Here is a 25,931-nt window from a genome sequence, read left to right on the forward strand (position 1 = left end):
CTTTTAGGGATAGATTTCAAATAGCTCTGATATAGCAGAAACCACTAAATTATGAAATTGCTAAATTGGGAATTGTATTTCAACCCAGAACAAGAAATGTGCTTGAACGGACACTAAATAACTCGCCCAGCTACAGCACTAAGGACAGATTTAGCTGGATATAAATTTGAGGCCTAGTATTTAGGCGCTGGGTGACAGGTATGGGTTTAGTGACAGAATTAGACTTGGAAATGCACAGTAGCGGGTGTGTGAAGTTATTCTGAATGTCCCTATGTGCACCTTCAATATGATCTACCCTTTTAGGGATAGATTTCAAATAGCTCTGATATAGCAGAAACCACTAAATTATGAAATTGCTAAATTGGGAATTGTATTTCAACCCAGAACAAGAAATGTGCTTGAACGGACACTAAATAACTCGCCCAGCTACAGCACTAAGGACAGATTTAGCTGGATATAAATTTGAGGCCTAGTATTTAGGCGCTGGGTGACAGGTATGGGTTTAGTGACAGAATTAGACTTGGAAATGCACAGTAGCGGGTGTGTGAAGTTATTCTGAATGTCCCTATGTGCACCTTCAATATGATCTACCCTTTTAGGGATAGATTTCAAATAGCTCTGATATAGCAGAAACCACTAAATTATGAAATTGCTAAATTGGGAATTGTATTTCAACCCAGAACAAGAAATGTGCTTGAACGGACACTAAATAACTCGCCCAGCTACAGCACTAACGACAGATTTAGCTGGATATGAATTTGAGGCCTAGTATTTAGGCGCTGGGTGACAGGTATGGGTTTAGTGACAGAATTAGACTTGGAAATGCACAGTAGCGGGTGTGTGAAGTTATTCTGAATGACCCTATGTGCACCTTGAATATTATATACCCTTTTAGGGATAGATTTCAAATAGCTCTGATACAGCAGAAACCACTAAATTTTTAAATTGCTAAATTGGGAATTGTATTTCAACCCAGAACAAAAAATGTGCTTTGACGGACACTAAATAACTTTCCCAGCCACAACAGGACAGCGGTAACGAGAGATTTAGCGGGATATAAATTTGAGGCCTAGTATTTAGGCGCTGGGTGACCGGTATGGATTTAGTGACAGAATTAGACTGGGATATGGCCAAAAAATAACCACACTATTGCTGGTTAAATGCACTTGGTGATGGGCGCAGCTTGCCCCTGATGTAGTATATGGCCAAAAAATGAACAGACTATTGCTGGTTAAATGCACTTGGTGTCACAGCTTGACCAACCACACTACTGAGGGTTAAATGCACTTGGTGACGGGCGCAGCTTGCCCCTGATGTAGTATATGGCCAAAAAATGAACAGACTATTGCTGGTTAAATGCACTTGGTGACGGGCGCAGCTTGCCCCTGATTTAGTATATGGCCAAAAAATGAACAGACTATTGCTGGTTAAATGCACTTGGTGTGATAGCTTGACCAACCACACTACTGAGGGTTAAATGCACTTGGTGACGGGCGCAGCTTGCCCCTGATGTAGTATATGGCCAAAAAATAAACAGACTATTGCTGGTTAAATGCACTTGGTGTGACAGCTTCACCCTGATGTAGGCTTTAGCCAAAAAACAACCACACCATTGAGGGTTAAATGCACTTGGTGACAGGCGCAGCTTGCCCCTGATGTAGTATATGGCCAAAAAATAAACAGACTATTGCTGGTTAAATGCACTTGGTGTGACAGCTTCACCCTGATGTAGGCTTTAGCCAAAAAACAACCACACCATTGAGGGTTAAATGCACTTGGTCGCAGCTTGTGCTGGCGCACCACAAGACACAAAATGGCCGCCGATCACCCCAGAAAAATGTGACTGACAAACGGTCTGGGCAGCCTAAAAACAGTGAGCAATTGAGGATCAGCAGCTCAATGATCCACAGCTGCAGATCGATCAGTTAATCAAGTCCTTTGGAGGAGTTAATCTGCCTAATCTCGCCCTACTGTCGCAGCCGCAACCTCTCCCTACGCTAATCAGAGCAGAGTGACGGGCGGCGCTATGTGACTCCAGCTTAAATAGAGGCTGGGTCACATGGTGCTCTGGCCAATCACAGCCATGCCAATAGTAGGCATGGCTGTGATGGCCTCTTGGGGCAAGTAGTATGACGCTTGTTGATTGGCTGCTTTGCAGCCTTTCAAAAAGCGCCAAGAAAGCGTCACAAAAGCGCGAAGAAAGCGACGAACACCGAACCCGAACCCGGACTTTTACGAAAATGTCCGGGTTCGGGTCCGTGTCACGGACACCCCAAAATTCGGTACGAACCCGAACTATACAGTTCGAGTTCGCTCATCCCTAATTTTAAGTCATTTCACTAATTTGTCTCTTACATTGTTGGGTGACATTAAACAATTTTTGGCTGTGATATAGCACTGCTCTACATAGTGGACAGGGAAATACATTTCACTAATTCGTCTGTTGCATTGTTGTGTGACATTCGCCAATTTTTGCCTGTGATATACTCCTGCTCTACATAGTGGACAAGGAAATATATTTTACTAATTCGTCTGTTATATTGTTGTGTGGCATTCACCAATTTTTGGCTGTGATATACCACTGCTCTACATAGTGGACAGGGAAATACATTTCACTAATTCGTCTGTTACATTGTTGGGTGACATTCACCAATTTTTGGCTGTGATATACCTCTGCTCTACATAGTGGACAGGGAACAGAATTTAGTAAAATCATCTGTTACTGATCAGAAGATGCGCGATTACATGTGCACGGTAGTCGACACGCTTCTGATGGCATTCCCACCTGACAGCGGGGGCACAGTGGAAGCACAAGGCGAAGGCAAAGGAGGAGGAAGAGGTCGCCAACGCAGCTGGGGCACGGCTAGCACCTCAGAAGAGAGGGTTAGTTTGGCTGAAATGTGGAAAAGCTTTGTCAGCAAGCTACAACAACCAGTACCACCAGCTGATATGGAATGTCTCAGCAGGAGGCAGCATTTCAGCAACATGGTGGAGCAGTATGTGTGCACATGCCTACACTTACTGAATGATGGGTCTGCCCCATTCAACTTCTGGGTCTCCAAATTGGGCACATGGCCTGAGCTTGCCCTTTACGCCTTGGAGGTGCTGGCCTGTCCTGCAGCCAGTGTATTGTCCGAACGTTTGTATAGCACGACAGGGAGGGGTTATCACAGACAAGCGCAGCTGCCTGTCCACAGCCAATGTGGACAAGCTCACGTTCATTAAAATGAACCAGGTAGGGATTCCACAGAACTTCTCCGTACCTTGTGCAGACATGTACTGTATACCTGCCTCACCCAGCCGCTGTTGTACTCCAGCGCACTTTCTCTTTGTTTTATTTATATTTCCCCAAAAAATATTAATAATAAAATAAAAAACGAAACAAAAAAACAGTGTTGGCTACCTCCTCCTCTTCCTCCACTGCCGCTTCCACCTACACCTCCACAGCCTCCTCAACCTCCTACCTCATATGGACCTCCTTCTCCTAGATCAAGATTATATATATTTTTTGTACATATTTTAAGCAATTTTCCTATCCACATTTGTTAGCAGAGTACTTGCCATGCTCTTAACCACATTTTGCTTACATTTGCAGCCCTCTAGCCATTTCCATGACTTTTTTAGAACCATTTTAGTACTCCAAAGTTCGGGGTCAAGTTTGGGTCCCGAACTCAAACTTTTTTGCGGCCAAACCCGGCGAACCCGAACATCTAGGTGTCCGCTCAACTCTATTGGTGAGGAGATTTCTTAGTTGATGACATGGAGCAGGTCCTTCCCAGTTTTACTTAGTTTACCCAGGTTGGCCAAGTGCAGAACAGTGTGACACCACCGCGCTCTGCATAGGTGGTATGCTGGAGAACCACTCCATGCCAAGAGTGTGAAAAGCAGTAATTAAAGCAAAAGGTGGCTACTTTGAAGAACCCAGAATATGACATATTTTCAGTTGTTTCACACTTTTCTGTTATGTATATAATTCCTCATGTGTTAATTCATAGTTTTGATGCTTTCAGTGTGAATCTACAATTTGCATAGTCATGAAAATAAAGAAAACTATTTGAATGAGAAGGTGTGTCCAAACTTTTGGTCTGTACTGTATGTCATCCTCACCAGTCTCATGGCGACATCCCTGACCGCTGGCCACACCTGCTCCCACGCAACTGTCATCGTCGCTACTTGCATGCCTACAGGAGGAAGCAGTGGACCCTCCTCCAAATCTGGGCTAGCCTGGACCTGCTGACTGTCCTTAATAAGCTTATCCTTGCTTAAAAGCAGAGCAGAGCCAGCTGAATATATTACTTGCCTGGCAGAAGAAGAAGCAAAGGAAAGAGGCAGGTTCAGGACAGGTGAGGGCACAGAGCTTGTTCCTCAGCCATGCTAAGTGTGGTTTCAGAGGAACCCACTGAATCCTGGCTGTGTGTGTCTAATGTCAGTTGAGATGATGTTGAATCGTAATGAGTGAAGAGCGCTTCGGATCCTAGATCCAAAGTCACTTAGCTCAAAACTTCAGATTAATGCTATACGGGGATCAGCATTAAAATGTACGGCCTCCGATTAGGGCAAAGTTAGTCGTTGCTAGACTTTGGTGAATAACTTCGGTATTTGATTTTAAAAGTGTAAAACCACTTTAAAACATGGATCCAAACTCGGCATTGGTTCCGAGGTAACAGTCGGAACCGAAGCAGAGTTTGAATTCAAGTTTTAAAGTGGTTTTCCACTTTAAAAATCAATTTGAGAATCAAGACCTAATTGAATTGTTTATTGATTTAAGCCAGGCATGTCCAAACTGCGGCCCTCCAGCTGTTGCAAAACTACAACTCCCAGCATTCCCTAATAGCTGTAAGCTATCCAGGCATGCTGGGAGTTGTAGTTTTGGAACAGCTGGAGGGCCGCAGTTTGGACATGCCTGATTTAAGCAATGTGGAATCTCCAGTAACAGTTGAAGAAGACAAGTTATGCACACCAGTTTTTAGAATCAAGGCCTAATAGAATTGTTTATCTATTAAACAAGGTGGACAAAACAATAACAGTAGAATTACACAGGTTATTCACCCCAATTTGAGAATCAAGGGATAATAGAATTGTCTATCTATTAAACAAGATAGACACCTCAGTAATCGTACAACTAGACAGATTATTCATCCCAATTTGCGAATCCAGGCCTAATGGAATTACTTACCTATTAAACAAGGTGGACACTGTTCAATTACATAGCTCTGTGCCCTATACAGGGATTGATGCAAACTGTGCTGTCTCCTATGGATACCTTCAGATTCCAGTCCCTACACTGTCCCTGCAGTCTCCCTATGCTCTCCCTACAGTGTCTGAAAACTCTCCCCATAATCTCCCTGCAGTCTCCCTATCCAATATTCTACAATTAAACACTATTTCTAGCTCTTGTCACATCTCTCCCTGTGCTCATCTCACAGTGAAATGGTGGAGACAGCTTTGGATGAGGTTTTTAAAGGGTTGTAACATCACAAGGGATAGCTATCTGCTGATTGGCTGGCTGCACAGCATTATGGGTGATCTTGCATTCCCAGACTTCTTACTTTCACTTTGTAACATGTGTATCCACAATTTTAGGATAAAAAAAAGCTGTGTACCATTAAGCATGAGGAAATTCAGATTCATTGCAAATCAATTTTTTCCACTTGACATGCTTCACTTCGCTCAACACTAAACAGGATGCAATGATCAGTTTCTCCCTGCAACATGCATGTGCCAGTGGAGATTAACAGTGGGCTTATTAGCTCAGCTGCTCTATTACTGAATAGTACTGTTTCTGACTAATGGCGCTCCAAGTAATTGGGCCTCTCAGGTTCTGATCCAGGCTTGGCAAACAACTTGGCGTTCTATTTAAATCCCTTCCTGGCCATACATAATTGCCAGTGATAGGCTTTGTTGGCTCTAGCTGGTTCCCTTGTACCTGGTTCTGATATTGCATTTGCTACTTGCTCCCAATGTTTCTGACCCCTGCTTGTTTTCTGACCACTCTCTGTCTCACGTTTTGGTTCTGCTTAGCCCATCTGATTGTGACCTCAGGTTTTCTTCTGACCACCCTCTGTCTCATGTCTTTGTATTGCGTAGCCCGTCTGGTTCTGACCCATTTCCTACTTTTTTTGTTGTCCATGTTCTGTGTCTCGTTTCTTCTGCAGCAATGCAATTTTAGGTACTGTAATCCAGTTGTTCTGACATTTAGTGATTACACTGCAAGTAGGTAAGGAAAGTGGACTGGGTTTGAGCTCAGCAACTCACTGTACTCATCTGTCCTTGCCTCTGTGGCTCAGACTTGATGATGAATGTGGTGCAGGATTAAACACTTTTATCTAGCTAACTTTGAGACAGAAGGGAACATTTATTAAGCATGTTGCGCCAGAATTATTTTGTAAAATGCGCCAAAAAGAATGGCATTTCAATTTGCACCAAATTTATCAATAGTTTTCTCCACAATTTTTACCATAAAGAATACATTGTGCCAGAAATAAGTTATAAATGTCAAAGTGGGCGTGGCTATCACATTGGCACATATTACACCTAATTTATCATCCTCTTATGGGCTGAAATGGCTCAAATTGTTGCAGAAAATTAAGCCAGCTTAATGGTGGTGTTTTGTATAAAAAGTCGCATCTATGGCATAAAGATGCGACTTTTTGTCAAAAAGTCGCATTTATGAAAAGAAAACACAACCTGTTGTGGGAACAAGTAATAGGTAAGTGTTTAAACAGGATGATGTAAATGAGCTAAACTGCAGGGCTCTGTCAGTAAATTGTCATTCAACAAAAATAATACAATTTACGACTAGAAATGTTGCAAATATACTTCAAAAGTCGCAATTATGTTTGAAGAGTCTCAAGTGTAGTCTGGCAGGGGGGAGGCTGAAATGGTACATTTTGGTTTAAAAAAGTCGCATTTTAGTGCTGCTGGTGTTAAAATGTTGCAAATCAAGAGAAATAGACGGATAATCAAGTGGTGTGCGCCTTTTGATTTATGAGGTGAAACAAATCACCAATTTTGATTTGTAACTATAGTATTTTTTTTGCCGCAAATTACGCCATTATTGATAAATGTCCCCCAATCCATTGACTTCATTGCAATGCCACACATCACATAGTATTCATCATCATATTTAAAGGTACAGCGTCCATATAACATAAATGGCATACAGATTGAACTGTACAATATGCACAGATATGACATAAAATAACAGTGTACAAGCTTATGTACAGTATATATATATACGTCACAAGAAGACAACCTGATGAATGTTATTTACAAGTATCCAACTATTGCAAAGTCTATTTTGGTTTCAATATTTCTTGATCTACGTAGCTGTGTGTAAGGTTAATATATGCAGAATAATAAAGGCTTATAGATTGAATTGTGCAGCCAAAGGCATTCTTTATATATGGTGTAAATGTACTTGTTTCACACTTTTATGCAACCGACAATGAATGTTACTGTAATGTGAAATCCACTTTCATGAAAGAAAGTCCACCGTACACTATACATCCAACTTGTTTTTCTCCATTTAGCCCATATGTCTGATTAAATATCTGCTATAACACGTTAATCTGACGAAGGAAACAGAAATGTGTGTTTTTTTTCGTTATGGTAGCCATTAGGCAGGTGTTTACCCATAAGTTAGTTGACTAGTTCTAATCACATGCAGTAAATTTTGACAATAATACATGCTGTTACTTAGGACTCATCCAAGATAAGTCCAAAGGTATATCTATATACTGTATAAACCATAAAATGATATTTGTGGTACCGTATGTTTTATTATATTTTACTATTAGTTCTGATTAACTCTTCATACTTAATGTGACAAACAGGCAACATTAATAGAGTTGAGTGAACCCGAACTGTAAAGTTCTGGGTCGTACCGAACTTTACGATTTTTGGCACCCGGACCCGAACATTTCCGTAAAAGTTCGGGTTCGGTGTTCGGCGATCTCTTGGCGCTTTTTGAAAAATAAACGAGCTGTGATAGGCCAAGTGCAGCATGTGACCCAGCCTCTATATAAGCTAAAGTCACCGTCGGCGTTGGCGGCCATTTTGTTAAATGCAGTCACCTTGAAACTGCATGTTAACTGCCTGTATGCCAGGGACATTAGTCTACATCTGTCCTAGTAGCTCAGTGGAGGTGAAATTCCCTTTTTTAGCAGGTCAAGTACCCCTACAGTCGGCAGTGCATACCTGGCATTGAAAATTATTCAATTACATTAGTCTGTCAGACTGTCACACATTTTTGTGACCTAAAGCGATTTTTTTTTTACTTGTCTGCCACAGGCACTGTATGTCTGACAGTTCAATAAAACCATTAAATAGTGCAGTTACCTTGCGTACAGCGCAATATTACCTATTTTATAATTTCTATAGTTTGCCCAAAAAACTGATCTAGTGCCACAGAGCACATTCGCGTACAGCGCAGTATTACCTGTAATGGGTAAGCAAGGTAGAGAGGAAGTGCACCCCCTAAACTGCCACAATCAACCCTGTCCCTGCCTACTTGCACCACCTGCCCTAGATGACGGGGCGCAACTGGGCTACGGTACCTGACCTACGTAAGTGTAGAGCAGAGCGAACAGAGAAGGAGACAAACAGATAGCCAAGGCAGAAGGCGGTACACCAGACTAAAGCAAACGGATAGACAGGGAGGTAGATAAGACAAAAGTACCCAGTGATGGGAAAGGTAATGGTGGGTCAACTAGCCGAGGTCGGTCCGTGAGGTCACGTAAATACAAGGGATGAGGCAGGAGACTAAATCCGAGAACGAGCCGAGGTCAAATCCGAGAGATAGCGTAGGTACCAAGGGAACAGGCAAAGCGAGGTCAAGTAGGAAGCAATAATAATAGTACACAAAGCCCTAGAGACGAAAATCACAGGCAACCTGTAGCCAGCAGACCGCCTGTATTTATAGTGGGGAGTGAGGGTCATGTGATGTGGCCAGCGTCACATGACCGACAGACAGACAAGTCGAGCACCGAGTGAGCAGTTCTGCGCTCAAGGCAGACCTAAGAGCAGGGAGCCACCATGCTAGCAAAGCCGCCCTGGGAACGATGCCAAACACAGATCCTCGCTCCCGAAGCTTAGCAGCAGGTCTGCAGCTGATGGGAGACCGAGTGTGCCTTTGGCGCCCCGTTACAATTACCTATTTCATAATTAAGCTGTGAAATACTGCATTTCTATAGTTGGTTGGCAAAAAAAGTGTTTTAGTGCCACAGTGCACTTTTGCATGCACCTCAGTTTTAATACCTATTTTATAATTAAGCTGTGAATTACTGCATTTCTATAGTTGCTTGCCAATAAAAGTGTTCTAGTACCACAGTATACTTATGCGTACACCTCAGTATTAATACCTATTTCATAATTAAGCTGTGAAATAATGCATTTCTATAGTTGGTTGCCAAATAAAGTGTTTTAGTGCCCCAGAGCACTTTTGTGTACAACACATCATTGCCTATTTGATAATTAAGCAGTGAAAAACTGCATTTCTACAGTTGTTTGCAATAAACACTGGTTTCGGCCTATGAAGCAGATCTGATGCCTACCCTGTATTTCTTTCCTGTGAAGTAACCAGTGGAACGCTGCATTTACACAGTTGGTTGCCAAAAAACACTATACTATTGCCCTAGAGCACTTTTGCGTACAGCGCATCATTACCTATTTGATAATTAAGCAGTGAAAAACTGCATTTCTACAGTTGTTTGCAATAAACACTGGTTTCAACTTACATAGCAGATCTGAGGCCTACCCTGTATTTCTTTCATGTGAAGTAACCAGTGGAATTCTGCATTTCTACAGTTGTTTGCAATAAAACACTGGTTTTGTGGCAGAGTGCACATTTTCTGTGTACGCTGCTTTTCTGACAGTCAAATTAAACTGTTATCTTCTGCAGTTAAATTGTTGGTTTTAAAATTCTAACTTTTGGTCATAGTGAAGTAATTGTATTCAGTTGCTCTGTTACACTGTTGTGTGACCTAAAGAAATGTATTCTGTTTATGACACGGGCACTGCCTTACTGTTAAGGAAATTAATTGTTGACTATTGGCAGTTTAATTGATACCTGGTGGGTGAACGCAAATAATGAGGAGAACATCAAATAAGGGATGTGGACATGGTCATGGTTGTGTTGGTGGAGCTCCTGTTGCAGGGAGAGGACGTGGCCGTTCTGCGCCAACTACACGTCCAAGTGAAACACCTTCCTCAGGTGCGAGTAGGCGCCAGAACCTGCAGCGTTATTTGGTAGGCCCCAAAGCCGCTCTACGGATGGAGAGGCCAGAACAAGTACAGGCGCTAGTAGATTGGGTGGCTGACAGTGGATCAAGTTCCTTCACGTTATCTCCCACCCAGTCCTCTGCAGAAAGCTCAGAGTTGGCATCTCATCCCCTTGCAAATCAGCCAATCAGTCTGAGCTCCAAGTCATGCAGCAGTATCTTGATGAATCTGCTGGCAGGGTTTCCCGGGGCCATCCACATAGCCCTGCCCCAGAAGTGGAAGACATTGAATGCACTGATGCCTAACCACTTATGTTTCAGGATGAGGACATAGGAATACCACCGCAGCACGTCTCTGATGATGACGAAACACAGGTTCCAATTGCTGCGGCTTTCTACAGTGTGCAGACCGACAAGGAGGGCAGGGGGGAAGACTGGCTGGAAGATGATGTGGAGGACGATGAGGTCCTCGATGCCACATGGAATGAAGGTCACACCAAGCCAACAGCACAGCAAAAGAGGGAGTAGGGTGCAAAAGCAGAGCAGCTGTCTGAAAGACAGTACGTCTGCTACTGCCCACCGCATCCAGGGACCAAGCACACCAAAGCCAGCTCCAAGGAGTTCCCTGGCATGGCAGTTCTTCACACAATATGCTGATGCAAGACCCGAGTGGTTTGCACGCTGTGTCATCAAAGTCTGAAGCGAGTGTCATACCGGTGACAGGTTTGAGAAGGTCTGAAAGATTATCTGCTCATTAGTGATCTGACAGCCTCTTTTGGTTTCACTTTGTCTGTGTTGCTTGTATGTCCACACCTCCTGTTCAGGTGTGGATCATGTGACCTTTAACTCCCCCTATTTAGTTTGACTTCACCCATCACTCCTTGCTCTGGATAGCTTCATTTGGTTTTGGAAGAGCTGGAGTGTGGTTCTAGTTGACTGCAATGTGTGGATTCTATGACTGCAATGGTCGAACAGCTGCAGAATCTGACTTTGGAGGTAGCAGATCTCCGTGCGATGGTTTTACAGATTCAGAGCCCACAGGCTGCTGGTTCCGGTGGTGGGTTCCAGACCTGCCCTGAACCAAAGGTAGCTCTCCCGGACAGGTTTTCCGGGGGTAGTGACAATTTCATCCAGTTCAGGGAGTCATGTAAATTGTACTTTAGGCTTCGTCCATACTCTTCTGGTGATGAGTGTCAACGTGTGGGTATGATTATTTCATTGCTTAAAGAGGATGCCTAATCTTGGGCTTTTTCTCTGCCAACCGGATCACCGTCCCTCCAGTCGGTAGATGAATTCTTTAGAGCCTTGGGTCTTATCTATGATGACCCGGATCGGATCTCTCAGGCTGAGTCCAAGTTACGGGGTTTGCGGCAGGGAGAACGTTCTGCTGAGACCTTTTGGTCTGAATTTAGGAGATGGGCTACGGATACAGAGTGGAACGATTCTGCTCTCCGTAGCCAATTCTGCCAGGGTCTCTCTGAGAGACTTCAGGATGCATTGGCTTTTCATGAAAATCCTGAGTCATTTGAAGCAGCTATGTCCCTTGCTGTACGTCTTGATAGACGCCTGAGGGAGAGATCTAGGGGTCCTCACCTTCAGAACGTACTGTCCAATAAGGGTACTGCTTCCTTTGGCATTTATGGTGGAGAGAAACGGGTGGTCGTGCCTTGTGATGAGCCTATGCAGTTAGGAGGAGCTACTCCTAGAACTACTGGCAAAATCTTGGGTCATGTGAAAGGAGTCCGCTTTTGTTGTGGCAATAAGGGAAATTTTGTGAATATTTGTCTGTACTTGCAGCATCAAGGTGTAAACAAAAGGAAAAAGGAGTTTAAGCCACAAATTACTATTGGTAGTGTGGGTGGGCAGCAAGAAAACCTACTGTTGTCTTTTACTGGTAGTACCCGTTTTCTCCTGTCAGCCGAGGTGGCGCTAGAGTCCAAAACTGTGAAAATCAAAGCATTTATCGACAGTGGGGCAGGAGTTAACTTGATTGATGGACAGTTTGTACGCATTCACGGGTTGACTACTAATGTATTAGAGAATAGTATTTCTGTCTTTGCAATTGACTCAGCACCTCTCGCCCAAAAATGCCTGTCGCAGGTAGTGAATGACATTCATTTTAGAGTGGGTGATTTGCATCAGGAATCTATCTCCTGTTATGTGTTGGAGGGTCTGCCTGCTCCTTTGGTGTTGGGCTTACCATGGTTAAGCAAACATAATCCTAACATCTATTGGCAAGCGAGACAGATTCTCGATTGGAGTGATTTTTGCATGGACCACTGTTTTAATGTATCGTTCTCTATGGTTACCACTAAAGCTGTACCCTCGTTCATTTCTGAATTTTCTGATGTCTTTTCTGAGAGTGGTAATCAGGAGTTGCCTCCGCTCTGGGAGTATGACTGTCCCATCAATCTTATTCCTGGAGCTAAATTGCCTAAGTCTCGGTTGTATAATCTTTCGGAACCCGAAAGAAAGGATATGCAAGAGTATATCACAGAGAGTTTAGCAAAGGGACATATTAGACCATCCAAGTCCCCAGTGGCTGCTGGATTTTTCTTTGTAAAGAAAAAGGAGACCATGTCTGGACTTCCGTGAGCTCAATCGTATTACCGTCCGTGATCCTTACCCCCTTCCTTTAATTCCGTATTTGTTTAGTCAGATTGTTGGTGCCAAGATGTTCTCTAAATTGGATCTGAGGGGGGCATATAATCTGGTAAGGATCAAGAAGGGGGATGAGTGGAAGACCGCATTTAATACCCCTGAGTGTCATTTTGAAAACCTGGCCATGCCCTTTGGGTTAACCAATGCTCCTGCGATTTTTCAACACTTTGTCATTGACATCTTTCATCATCTGGTGGGGAGGTTTGTCGTTGTATACCTTGATGACATACTAATTTATTTGCCTAATATGGAGACTCATCAGGATCATGTGAAACAGGTATTACAGATCCTAAGAGAGAAAAAGTTGTATGCTAAGATGGAAAAGTGTGTATTTTCTGTACAGGAAGCGCAATTTCTGGGTTACCTGCTCTCATCCTCAGGTCTTCCTATGGATCCAGAGAAGGTCCGTGCCGTGTTGAACTGGGATCGACCCAAAAATCTGAAAGCGCTTATGCGGTTTTTGGGGTTTACCAACTACTACCGCAAATTTATCTTGAACTATTCATCGTGGTTAAACCTTTAACAGACATGACTAGGAAGGGTGCTGATATTTCTATCTGGTCTGATGCAGCATTACAGGCCTTTTCTGCTGTGAAAGAATGTTTTGCTTCGGCCCCTATTCTGGTGCAACCGGACGTGTCTCAGCCATTTATTGTTGAGGGTGACGCGTCAGAGGTTGGGGTAGGAGCAATATTGTCGAAAGGGTTCTTCACCCAGTAAATGGCGCGCATGTGCATTTTTCTCTAAAAAACTCTCGACTGCTGAAAGGAATTATGATGTGGGGAATAGGGAATTTCTGGCCATTAAGTTGGCGTTCGAGGAATGGTGGCATTGTTTGGAAGGAGCAATTCATCCTATTACGGTAATTACAGATCACAAGAATCTGGCCTACTTGGAGTCGGCTAAGTGACTGAACCCAAGGCAGGCCAGATGGTCATTGTTTTTCACCAGATTTAACTTCATCGTCACTTACCGCCCTGGGGTTAAGAACGTCAAGGCGGATGCTTTGTCACGTAACTTTCCTGGGGGGGTGAGTTTAATGACCCTAGTCCCATTTTATCTGAAGGGGTAGTTATTTCTGCTCTTTATCCTGATCTTGAGGCCAGGGTGTTGGAGGCACAGGAGGATGCTCCGGACTCTTGTCCTCAGGGGAAGTTTTTTGTTCCCCCCGAGTTACATCACAAGGTGTTTAAGAAACATCACTGTACGGTGTTTGCTGGGCACCCTGGGAACAGATCGACTATCGATCTCATCTCTCGCAGATTCTGGTGGCCGGGGTTGCGTAAGTGTATTGAGGACTATGTGTCAGCTTGTGGTACCTGTGCACGTGCTAAGGTGACACATACTCGGCCTTCTGGATCTCTGCTTCCATTGCCCATCCCGTCCAGACCTTGGACCCATTTGTCCACGGATTTTTCAGAGCTCCTTTGGAAAATGAAGGTGGAATCCAGTTTGATAAATCTCCCAGAATATATGTGAAATCTCTTTTTTGGGAACTATATTTTACTACAACATATGTGTCCAGTTAAGATATATATATATATATATATATATATATATATATATATATATATATAATGACAAGAAAAGGGTTAACAATGTTTTGAACTTCTGACTTTCAGGCTTTATACCTCATCATCCACTAAAGCTTTCAACATGAGACTACCATCATTTTATAGACAATCATGTTGGCTATCGGATACACAAATTGGACTTGCGACTATTTAGCATATGATTAGTTATGCAGATTATTGTCATGTAACTGCATTGTTATTGTTTTGCTCCTAAAATTCAACATTTCTATTTGTATTATTTTGTTAGTATTTTGTAAATCCACTTTTGGCTTTCAACACTGCCCGAATCCTCCTGGGCATGCTGTCGATCAGATTCAAGTATATCTCGACCAAAATCTGTTCTTAGGTCTCTTCTAACTGTCCTCAATGTTGGTGCATACTGGTCGAATCACTTGGGTACGAATACAGCGTTTTCTTAAACTCTACCCACAAGTGTTCGATTGGATCTGGGTACTGTGTGGGCCAATCCAGCACCTCTACTTCATTGTCACTGAACCATTTCTTCGCCAATATCAACATATGCTGCGGGTCGTTGTCCTGCTGGAATAATATGTCGTCCTTTGTATACCCATAGTACTCGAGTGTACACAGTAACTTGTCTTGTAGGATACTCACACATAGCTCAGCATTGAGACCACCATCAATCCTGGTCAAGTATCCAATGCCTTTGGCTGTGAAACAACCCCATATCATCAGGCTTCCTCCACCGAACTTGACAGTTTCTTCAATTTATTGATCCATTAGCCTATTGTCCCTTATTTCTTCCAGAAGTCAAGGCTTCATCTCCTTTTTTTTAAGCCACCATTCTAGACGTGTGTAATGCATGTTGCACAGTGTTTGCATGGACATCTGTGATCTCACTATTACGAAGCACACGAGCCACCTCCGCTGCCATGTTTGTCGTGCCAGACCTGATAGACCTTGTGATGAGCCGACTTGTTGACTCTGATATTTTGCCTGGACGTCCACCTCTTGGCTTCGGAATGGATGGACAGATTTCATTTCGTATTATTCCAACTGTCATGGCACTCACATAATGCAGTTTGGCAGTTTTCTTCGCTGAGATACCGCCAAGATGATTGTCTATAGAATGATGGTAGTCTCACGTTCAAAGCTGTAGTGGATGGTGAGATATGGAGCCTGAAAGTCAAAAGTTGAAAACATTGCTACCCTTTTGCTCGTCAGTGTATGTGTCCACAAAAGGCTCACCTTTTTCACTAAGTGATAAAAATATAAGTAAAAAATTGTGTCTAATTTAATCCGTTAGGTACCAATGTTTGTAGCCTAATAATCCAGTAATACTCTTAAAGGGGTTTTCCCATCTCAGACAATGGGGGCATATCTCTAGGATATGCCCCCATTGTCTGATAGGTGGGACCCGTACCTACAATGAGAACTGAGCATGAGCAGCCGCCCTCCATTCATTTCTATGGTGCGCCGAAAATAGCCGAGCGCTGGTTCGGGTATTGCCGTCTGCCCCATAGAAATGCATGGGAGCATGGGCCACACATGCGCGGTGCGCTCCCATTCACTTCTATTGGAGCAGTGCTTGGTGGTGGACGGACCCCGGGAAATTCCTGGGGTCTCCGGCCACAGCGTTCCCTGCTTTGTTCTCATTGTAGGTGCGGGTCCCGCTGGGACCCACACCTATCAGACAATAGGGGCATATCCTAGCAATATGCCCCCATTGTCTGAGATGGGAATACTCCTTTAATAAGCTATTGGAATCTGTTACTACTATCTGACAGATTGCAGTAGCTTCTAAATAGAGTCTTACTGGTTCTCTATATAATTGTTATCAGTGCATCTAAAATGTTAAATATTAAAATATCTTGATATTAATCAAGCTTGGTGACTGCTGAACAAAAAAAATCCCAGACCTGACATTTTTGGTCACCTTAGCTCTACAGAAAAATAAGTAAATAAATAAAATGGATGAAAAAATTGTCTGCTTCATAGTTGTACCAATTAAAAACTACAGCTCACTCTTCAAAAAACATTGATCACGGAGCTCTCTCTCTCTCTCTCTCTCTTGCTCTTTCTCTGGGAAATTAAAATAGTTATGGGTAGCAAAATATAGCAACACAAACCAAATGTTTTAATTATTTCAACATTTTTAAATTCATTTTTTTAAAATCAATTCAATGTAAAACACAATAAAAGCTAAACTCTTGACTCTTGCTGAGGATGGGCCCTAAAAAACGTATGAATCTGTCGGCCTTTTAAGCATCAGGACATGGTTGTAACCATTGTAACTGCTTTGTACCACTGCAGGAAAGAGAAGACAGAAACCAGGAGTGGATACAATAGAATGCTAAAACCCATAGTTATTTTAATTCTATAAAGTGTGATTAATATGAGAAGTCCATATGCTCATTAATATTCTATACTGGCGATCTAAAGGCTTCATTAAAGGAACAAAAATGATCTGACGTCGTTGAAGTGTGATGGTAATAAGTTCTCCTGAGTAATGGAAACTGAGAAAATATCACATGGCAGAGGAGCATAATAATGAAAATTTCCAGAGGACACTAAAAAGGCCCCAATGGCTCTTGCACTTTTCACTTCCATACAAAGAAGAACAGTTGAAGAAATGAAGAGCTTGCATAGGGTATGTAAAGTTATTGAAATTCTAGCAATAACAATTTTACTGAAGGGGAACAGAGCTAGAATGAGAAAGCCATCTTAAGTTGATTAAAATGACTCTAGCTACAAAGTAACAGCAAGGGATTTCCAGACTTACAGTATCTTCATATAGCGGCAGAGAATAACTTCAATGTGCGGAGTGATAAAAAGATTGATTGATATGTAAAAGCGTTTCTATGAATGGATTACTTAAATAAGCAAATATATAGTTCTATTTACATAGTATAATATTGCCTAAGCCCTCAAGAAAATTATCTTTTTTAATGGAACTTGTTTAAAGCTCAACAGCTTCAAAATTGATTTTCCTTAAATAATAAAAAGGAAATAATTTGAGACAGACCATTAACAGTGTGATTTTTTTCCTACATATTTCTTTATTTGAGTCCTTTGGTTGAAAAGAGTGGCTAAGGAACATAAAAAAACTTTATTTTCATTCTCTTCAAAAGAAAAACTTTGCATGCACATTACAAATCAATAAATCTATTGTCTGCTTTTTCTTTGGACCAAAATACAGAAGATTAAATGTATTAAAAATTAATTCAAGTAAATCTGTCCACAGGCTGTTATCTACTTCACGACAAAGGAAAAGGACAAAAGCCATAACTGCCCAACCAAGTCAAACTGGGATAACAGGAAAATTAGTATATTCATTCTCTTTACCTGTTGTAAAAGTATATAGAAATACATAGAAATAGGCATTTTTTCTAATAGTTAATTGGAAAATGTTGCCTTGATTAGTTTTGGGCAGCACGGTGGCTCAGTGGTTAGTACTGGTACCTTGCAGCGCTGGGGTACTAGGTTCAAATCTGACCAAGGACAACACCTGCATGGAGTTTGTGTGTGTTTCCTCCGGGTACTCTGGTTTCCTCCCACACTCCAAAGACATACTGATAGGGAGCGTAGATTGTGAGTCCCATAGGGGGCAGCACGATTATAATGTCTATAAAGAGCTGCGGAATATAGTAGCGCTATATAAGTGCATAAAATAAATACATTTTGTATCCGGTATAAAATGCTCTGGTTTCAATACATACAGTACAAAAGAATTTCTTATGATTTTTTGCAAACATGCCAGCTACTGTGCATAGCATTTATAGCATCATCTACTGATGATTAAAGTTTTTTGTTTTTTTTTTGGGCTGAAACAAGTTATCCCCTATTAATGATTAGATTGGGGGGATTTAACTGCATGGACATACACACTGCCAGAGATGGCACTTGTGCTCAGCTATATCCTGCAGTGTCATAGAGATGAATGGAGCATCAGTGCATGCACCTGATCTACAGCTCGATTTTTTTTCCAGTGGGTCATGCAGGGTCCCTGTTCTTATGATTTGTGGAGGCCCTAGTGGTCAGACCCTCATCAGTTTAATGGTCACCTCCTATCCTGTGGATTAAAGATAGATTGTTACAACCAAAATATCCTTTAAGAAAATGTAGAAGTCTAGATTTTCTATGTGAAAGTGATCTTAAATGGAAAAGATACCTAATGTTAATTTTTTTGCTAAGGTACAATGGAACCAACACATATGCAGAGTAAGGCTACATTCACACAAATGTATTTTGTTTCTGTGTCCATTCCGTTTTTGTTATTTTTGCGGATAGGATGTGGACCCATTAATTTCAATGGTTCCGCAAAAAATGCGGACAGCACACCATGTGCTGTCCGCATCCGTATATCCTTTATGTAGCCCCGCAAAAAATACAGAACATGTCCTATTCCTGTCCAATATGCTGATAAGGGTAGACATTGTTACAATGGATCTGCAAAAAAAACCTGGATGCAATACAGATGTCAGACAGACATCATCCATATTTTTTGCTGATCCGCATTTTTCAGATCACAAAATACATATGGTCGTGTGAATGTAGCCAAACACAGATTCCCAATGTACCTATGATGCATCAAGTGCTATATTATAGAGATAATTCTCCTACAGGACTATTGCTTTTTAAGGCGCAAACAATGTCTCCCCAAATGGTGGTGTAGAGAGAATTACAGATCAGTGTTTGGTCAGTGATTCCCATCAGTAATTGTGAGCCAAAACCAAGAGTGGAGCCTCCACAGAGATAAAGTATAAGGGAAAGGTCTGCACCTGTTCTGTGTTTAGAGCCTCACCAGGTTTTAGCTCACTGACGTGTGAATGAGGCATAAACTATAACTTTTTAGGATTAGCACTTACAGACCAAATTCGAAGACAGTGCAGATTGAATAAAGTGAAAAAAGCATTTCTGATGAGCAACAACAGTCAAGGATTCTTTATCTTTCAAATCATGAAACAGTGATGGTAATTTTCTGCAGCCTTTAAAAGCTTACAACCTCTAAACTGGTAGTGCAAAAATGGTTAGTTATAGTTCGAGATGAGCAAATTTCTCCAAAATTTGATTCTTCCTGTTTGCTGAATGTTCAGAAAAAATTTAGTTTGATCTGAATTTATTTGTCGCAAATCCCATTAAAAAACAGCTATTTCCTGGCTGCAGAGAGCCTTTATAGTGGTGTGGAACACTGTGTCTTGCAGTAACACGCATAGGGAGTCTTCTTGGAGCGAACCATACTGATAAATTCAGTGTGGTGAGCCATGATGACATGGCACCTAACATTACAGTTAATATGTTGATTATATTATTTACTTACCTATGTGAAGAATGGGTTAACCCAGATGCTGTGGGTGCTTGCGCTGATATCTTCAAATTTGATTGGAGATCACTTTAACTGCCAGTTTGAGAACCTATAAAAGAACAGAAAATAACGATTTTGGCTCATTCACGTAAGTATTTTTCAAGAGACAGACCTGCGTTCATCTGTGTCATGGAAGATCTGTTGAAACAACTTATTTTCAGAGCAGAAAGCAAAGGGGGAGAAGAATGGCTGAGGAAGTGCTTACAGCAAGGACCGGACCAGCAAGAAGAGCTTCTTTTATCTTCTAATCCCGTCTGCTGCGCAGTACCTGGCGCGAGCGCCGAACTGATCGATCCTCCCTGCGATAATTTTTTGCGCATGCGCGAAAAACCTGAGACCCGCTCGCCGATTAAAAAACGTCAGCGGAGAGACAAGAGGGCATATTCCCCTTCACAATATGCGCCTCCTTCTAAGACCAAGAAAACCAACTTATCTTCAAGCCGAGCCAGCAGGAAAATTCAACGGCGTCATTTTCAACAGCATTCAACTGTCACTCAGGAGCCATCACCTGCTTCAACAGTTGATCATCCTCCTACATCATCTGCTTCTGGTGAGCTGAATTATAACTTTTTAAGTGACTGCAAACCGCAGGGCACTATTAATCAAGAGATTAATTCACTTGACATTGATTCTTCTAAATTGAAGATTCAGTTGTTTGATGAATTTTTACTTTACCTATCTAAAAAGGATGAGTCACCAAAAAATGTTTGGTCTGGATTAGCAGATGTCAGTCAAGTTAATACCCTTAATAGTCTGACTGCTGCTAATTCAACCATTCAACCGTTCACTAATGTACCTAAAATGTCCAATATTAACCCTGAAATGGCAGTAATTCCTGAGCTTGAATTTAACTCAGGTATAAAAGAGACATCTGTTAAAGAAGTTCTGGCGTGTCAAATTTCTCCATTAGGGTTTCATTTACCCTTGAGCGTGAAAGAAAAAATTTGGAGAAAAGAATATGTTGAAATTTTTTCTCTTCTTCCTTCATCTAGTGAGAATTTAAAAAGTGAATTATTGAAAGACAAAAAATCAGATTCTGAAGAAAATAGAAAATTACACCAGAAATCCTTTTTTAACTGACTGCAAGCATTTAATATATACGCAGCAGTTTTGGGTGAAAAATTTCCTAGTCTTTGTACTGGTTTAATTTACCATGTAGATACTATTTTGGAGGCATATAGAAATTTTGGCGGAATGGGTTGGTGTCTGTATGACGAATCCTTTCGTCAGAAACTTGCAGTATATCCGAATCTAAATTGGGGTAGTAAAGATGTCGGGCTTTGGTTGAATTTAATGCTCCCTAACAAAAACAATCTTTTTCGTCAACCCAATTTCATTAACGTCAAAAAAGGTATCTGTTTCGCATTTAACGAGTCGCATTGCAGATGGCAACATAATTGCAAATACCGACACGAGTGTTCTTTCTGTGCCGGTTCTCATTCAGCCTCAAAATGTTTTAAAAAACAAGGTATTCACTTCCCAATTTCTAACAAGGAAATTCAATCGTTTAAACAAGGTGACTCCGCTGAATTTGCCAATAATAATTCAGTGGCTAGGTCATTACCCAAACATTCAGATGGCTAATTTATTAATTGACAGTTTTACCAATGGGTTTTTCATACCTGAATTTGTGGGTCCAGGTTGCATTCTAGTTGAAAATGCGTTATCTGTAAAACAAAATATTGACATTGTTAAAGAAAAAATTGAATCTGAAATTTTGGCAGGTAGGATTGCTGGTCCCTTTGATTCTCCCCCCTTCTTGAATTTTCGTATATCTCCTTTAGCTTTAGTTCCTAAAAAAGAACCAAATTCTTTTCGTCTTATTCACAATTTATCTTATCCTAAATTCAGTTCCTTAACGATGAGATGGAAAAAAATAAAGCCAGTGTGAAATACTCCTCATTTGATCAAGCTTTGTCTTTTTTACAAAAAGCAGGCCGCAATTCTCTTCTTGCCAAAGCTGACATTAAATCTGCTTTCAGACTACTACCTATAAACCCCATCGGTTATAATTCTTTGGGTTTTTATTTTCTCGATAAATTCTTTTATGATATGGCCCTTCCCATGGGATTCACCCTATCTTGCTTTTATTTTGAGGCGTTTTCAACTTTTCTACACTGGGTTATGGATATTCACTCAGGTAGTGGATTTTTACTACATTATCTCGATGACTTTTTATTTATAGGTCGTGTAGATTCGGATGATTGTATGAATCTTCTGAATAGATTCATTGGTATAGCTAAATATTTCTGCATTCCATTAGCTGTAGATAAAACTGTCTATCCTACTACGAATCTCAAGTTTTTGGGCATAGATATAAATACAGTAACAATGGAATTTAGCATACCAATGGAAAAAATCCAGAATACTGTTCAACAATTAACTCGCATATCCGGAAAAGAAAAAATTACGCTTAAACAACTTCAGTCTCTTTTAGGTTCTCTTAATTTTATTTCTCGTGTGATTCCCATGGGAAGGGTCTTTTCTAAAAGATTGTATGCTGCCACATCAGGTAAGTCCTCACCTCGATCCCATATTCGCATCACCAAACAACTAAAGGATGACATTTCAGTTTGGTTGCAATTTTATGTGAATTTAACGGTCACACCATTTGGCAGGAAGAGTTTGTTGGCTCAGACACCTTGTCTCTTTATACAGATGCGTCTGGTGCTATTGGATATGGTGCTTATTTTGACAACTTTTGGTCTGCCGAACGTTGGCCTTTAAATTGGATTACTAATAACAAGTACTCAAAAAATTTGGTTTTTCTAGAATTATTTCCAGTTCTAGTTTCTCTAACAATTTGGTCCTCAGTGTTTCAGAATAAGAGAATTCTGCTAAGGTCGGACAATATGGGAGTAGTTTTTTCCATAAACTGTTTAACTTCAAAGTCTCCGTTAGTTTCTTCATTATTGCGTAAGATAGTTTTTCAATGTCTAAAATTTAACATTTGGATAAAAGCTAGATTTATTTCTGGGAAAACTAATTATATTGCTGATTATTTGTCCCGACAGCGCTTCAAGGAATTCTTCTTAATGACACCTCGAGCTTCCCGAATGGGAATTCCTTGTCCAACTCATCTTTGGGAGATATCAGAGGATTAACTAATGAACTTAATTTTGGTTCATTAGCCAAGAATACATGGGCAGCATATTCTGCCGCATGGTTGGATTGGAAGCTTTTCTGCATATCTCAAAAAATTTCTTACATTGATTTTAATTTAGGGAATTTTATCAAATTTATTATATATCTTTACAACAACGGTTTACAAGCCGATTCTATTTCTAAAAAATTATCGGGCATTTCTTTTTTCTTTAAATTAGAAGGCGAAAGCTCTATTCTGAATAATTTTATCATTAAACTAATGATTAAAGGTATCAAAAGAAAGTCAGTCCACAATGTTAAGACCAGCCCTTTATCTATTGAATTGTTACAAAAGGTCATATGTAATTTAGTATTAGTTTGTTCTTCGGAATATGAAACCAATTTATTTTCTGCAGCATTTTCTATAGCTTTCTTTGCTGCTCTAAGATTAAGCGAGATTGCTGCAGACAATAAAATCTCAAATCCCCCATTATTGATATAGGACCTTCAAAAGTTGTATGGATTTTTGGTGATGAACTGATTCAATTGGCTGAGAGAAGATCTGCTTTTAGACATTCTACTGTTAATTTAGGTTATTCAGCAGAATTTTCCATAAACTGGTTTTCCTTTGCTGACCTTAAAATTTCTGATATCTTCAAGAATGTCAGCCTTATATATTCAAAAATGTCGAAACCTGACCTGTTTATTTTACATATTGGCTCGTTTGATTTGGGAAAAATCAAAACGCATTTGTTAATTTATGAATTAAAAGAATTGTTATGTAAAATATGCTACTTACTTGATGGTGTTGTACTCGTATTTTCTGACATCATCCCAAAATTTTCTTGGTTCAATTCTGAGTTATCCTTTCTGGAAACAATTAGGAAAAGAATTAATAAAAAAAATGGAGATTTATTTGAAGGAAATTGGTCATGGCAATTACAGACATGTTGAATTAGAAGGATTCGTTAGAGGACTTTACCAAGAAAAGGATGATCAGCTTTCTGATATTGGATGTGATATATTCATTTCAGATTTGCAGAACATAATTGATAATGGTTTTTATTAAAGGCTTGCAATGTTTATTGGGCCACTTGTTTTTATGTGGCGTTGTGGGGTTAAGTCACTCTCTGAGTGGACTGAGTGTTATATGGTTTATTGGTTTAAATATTTACTTATTTATATTTGAGAATAAATTGGATTAACCAGATTATAATTAATTGGTTAAGTAATAAGCATTGCGGCCTTTAATTACCCAACTAAATAAATAAAGATATTTGCTTAAATTCTATTTTGAGTGATGATTTATTCTATTTTGTGAATTGGAGCGTATGACATCATGGAGCGAACCATACTGATAAATTCAGTGTGGTGAGCCATGATGACATGGCACCTAACATTACAGTTAATATGTTGATTATATTATTTACTTACCTATGTGAAGAATGGGTTAACCCAGATGCTGTGGGTGCTTGCGCTGATATCTTCAAATTTGATTGGAGATCACTTTAACTGCCAGTTTGAGAACCTATAAAAGAACAGAAAATAACGATTTTGGCTCATTCACGTAAGTATTTTTCAAGTTCCCTCCCTCCCTTCCCTATTTATTTTGTCGCTTTGCTTATTGACGGGGGTTAAGTCACTCTCTGAGTGGACTGAGTGTTATATGGTTTATTGGTTTAAATATTTACTTATTTATATTTGAGAATAAATTGGATTAACCAGATTATAATTAATTGGTTAAGTAATAAGCATTGCGGCCTTTAATTACCCAACTAAATAAATAAAGATATTTGCTTAAATTCTATTTTGAGTGATGATTTATTCTATTTTGTGAATTGGAGCGTATGACATCATGTGGTAGAGAAAAAATACTGTGAGTCAGTATGAGGCCGAATGCACACGGGCTGGATTCCTGCTGAGAGCAGGAGCGCACGGCGTCATTGGTTGCTATGACACCGTGCGCTCCCTGCTGCCGCCACAGTGCAGTAATACACTGGTATAGATCATACCAGTGTATCACTGTATTGCGGCGGCAGCAGGGAGCGCACGGCGTCATAGCAACCAATGACGCCGTGCGCTCCTGCTCTCAGCAGGAATCCAGCCCGTTCACGGCCGACAAACATGGCCGTGTACATGAGCCCTTACATGTAGATCACAGGCTTTGCTCTTAGAATCACTGCACACTTCACTTATTTATGCAGTTACGGGGCCAAAACTGACCAAATAACTCAAGTGTAAACTCAGCCTTACAGGTCAATGCTAACGCCAGGTATAAAGAATGGTGTAGAGGCCCTACTATAGTATGAAAGAGTGGACTCCTTTTACATCAATTCACTGATTCCACATAGATTTCAACAGAACCTGTTCTATTAAATGCTTATACAAGTAGAGCCCCCCCAGACAGAGAGGAGTGGGTGTCAGCAGTAAGTTTGTGTTTGCTTCACTGATTATTTTGCCCTTCCTCTGATCTGTCAGAACAATAACCCCCTAAAAACGGATCATGTCTGTGAAGCATCCACCTTTGCTTGGTCAGCATTTGGTCAGTAATCCATCAGTATCGATAAAGCCGGAAAAAAAACAGGAGTGGATCCAAAACAAAGATGACATGTAAATATAATCTTTGCATGTCTTCTGTGTTTTGTAGCCACTCCTGCTTTTGGCTACCAAATCATAAACCAATTCTAATGCAAAATAGGAACCATGTCATGCAGGCCTTACAGCTGTTACATAGACAGGATCCGTTGTGTGTCTCATATTTCCTTCCTTCTGACAGGTCAGAAGATGGGTCAAATAAATGATGATGTCAGCCAGGTCGAAAGGCAAAATAGTGGTCTAGTCATAAAGTGGGGAGGGTGGGAACAGCATGAGAAGTCCACAGAGCATCCCTATGACATATTGATGAGGTGACAGCAGCAAGAGGAGACCACAGAGTGGCCAAATCACAGAGTCTGGTGGTGTAAGAAGCATCGGAAGCAGGCTACAGAGTGGCACAATGACATGTGGAGGTGGCAGTAGACAGAGTGGCACAATGACAGAGTGTGGAGGTGGCGGCAGCAGCAGCTT

General features: G+C 40.9%; 1 long non-coding RNA gene across 1 annotated transcript; it reads right to left on the minus strand.

Annotated features, from left to right (window-relative positions):
• Window positions 1-19,770: 19,770 nt before the first annotated feature.
• On the minus strand, window positions 19,771-24,358 carry LOC122929749. The gene is made up of 4 exons (XR_006387996.1): window positions 24,300-24,358; window positions 23,665-23,735; window positions 21,404-21,448; window positions 19,771-19,830 (listed from the first exon to the last, which is right to left on the minus strand). It is a non-coding gene; the product is annotated as an uncharacterized LOC122929749 (long non-coding RNA).
• Window positions 24,359-25,931: the final 1,573 nt, after the last annotated feature.

This window comes from Bufo gargarizans, chromosome 2, assembly GCF_014858855.1.
Source record: "Bufo gargarizans isolate SCDJY-AF-19 chromosome 2, ASM1485885v1, whole genome shotgun sequence".
Classification (NCBI taxonomy): Eukaryota; Metazoa; Chordata; class Amphibia; order Anura; family Bufonidae; genus Bufo; species Bufo gargarizans.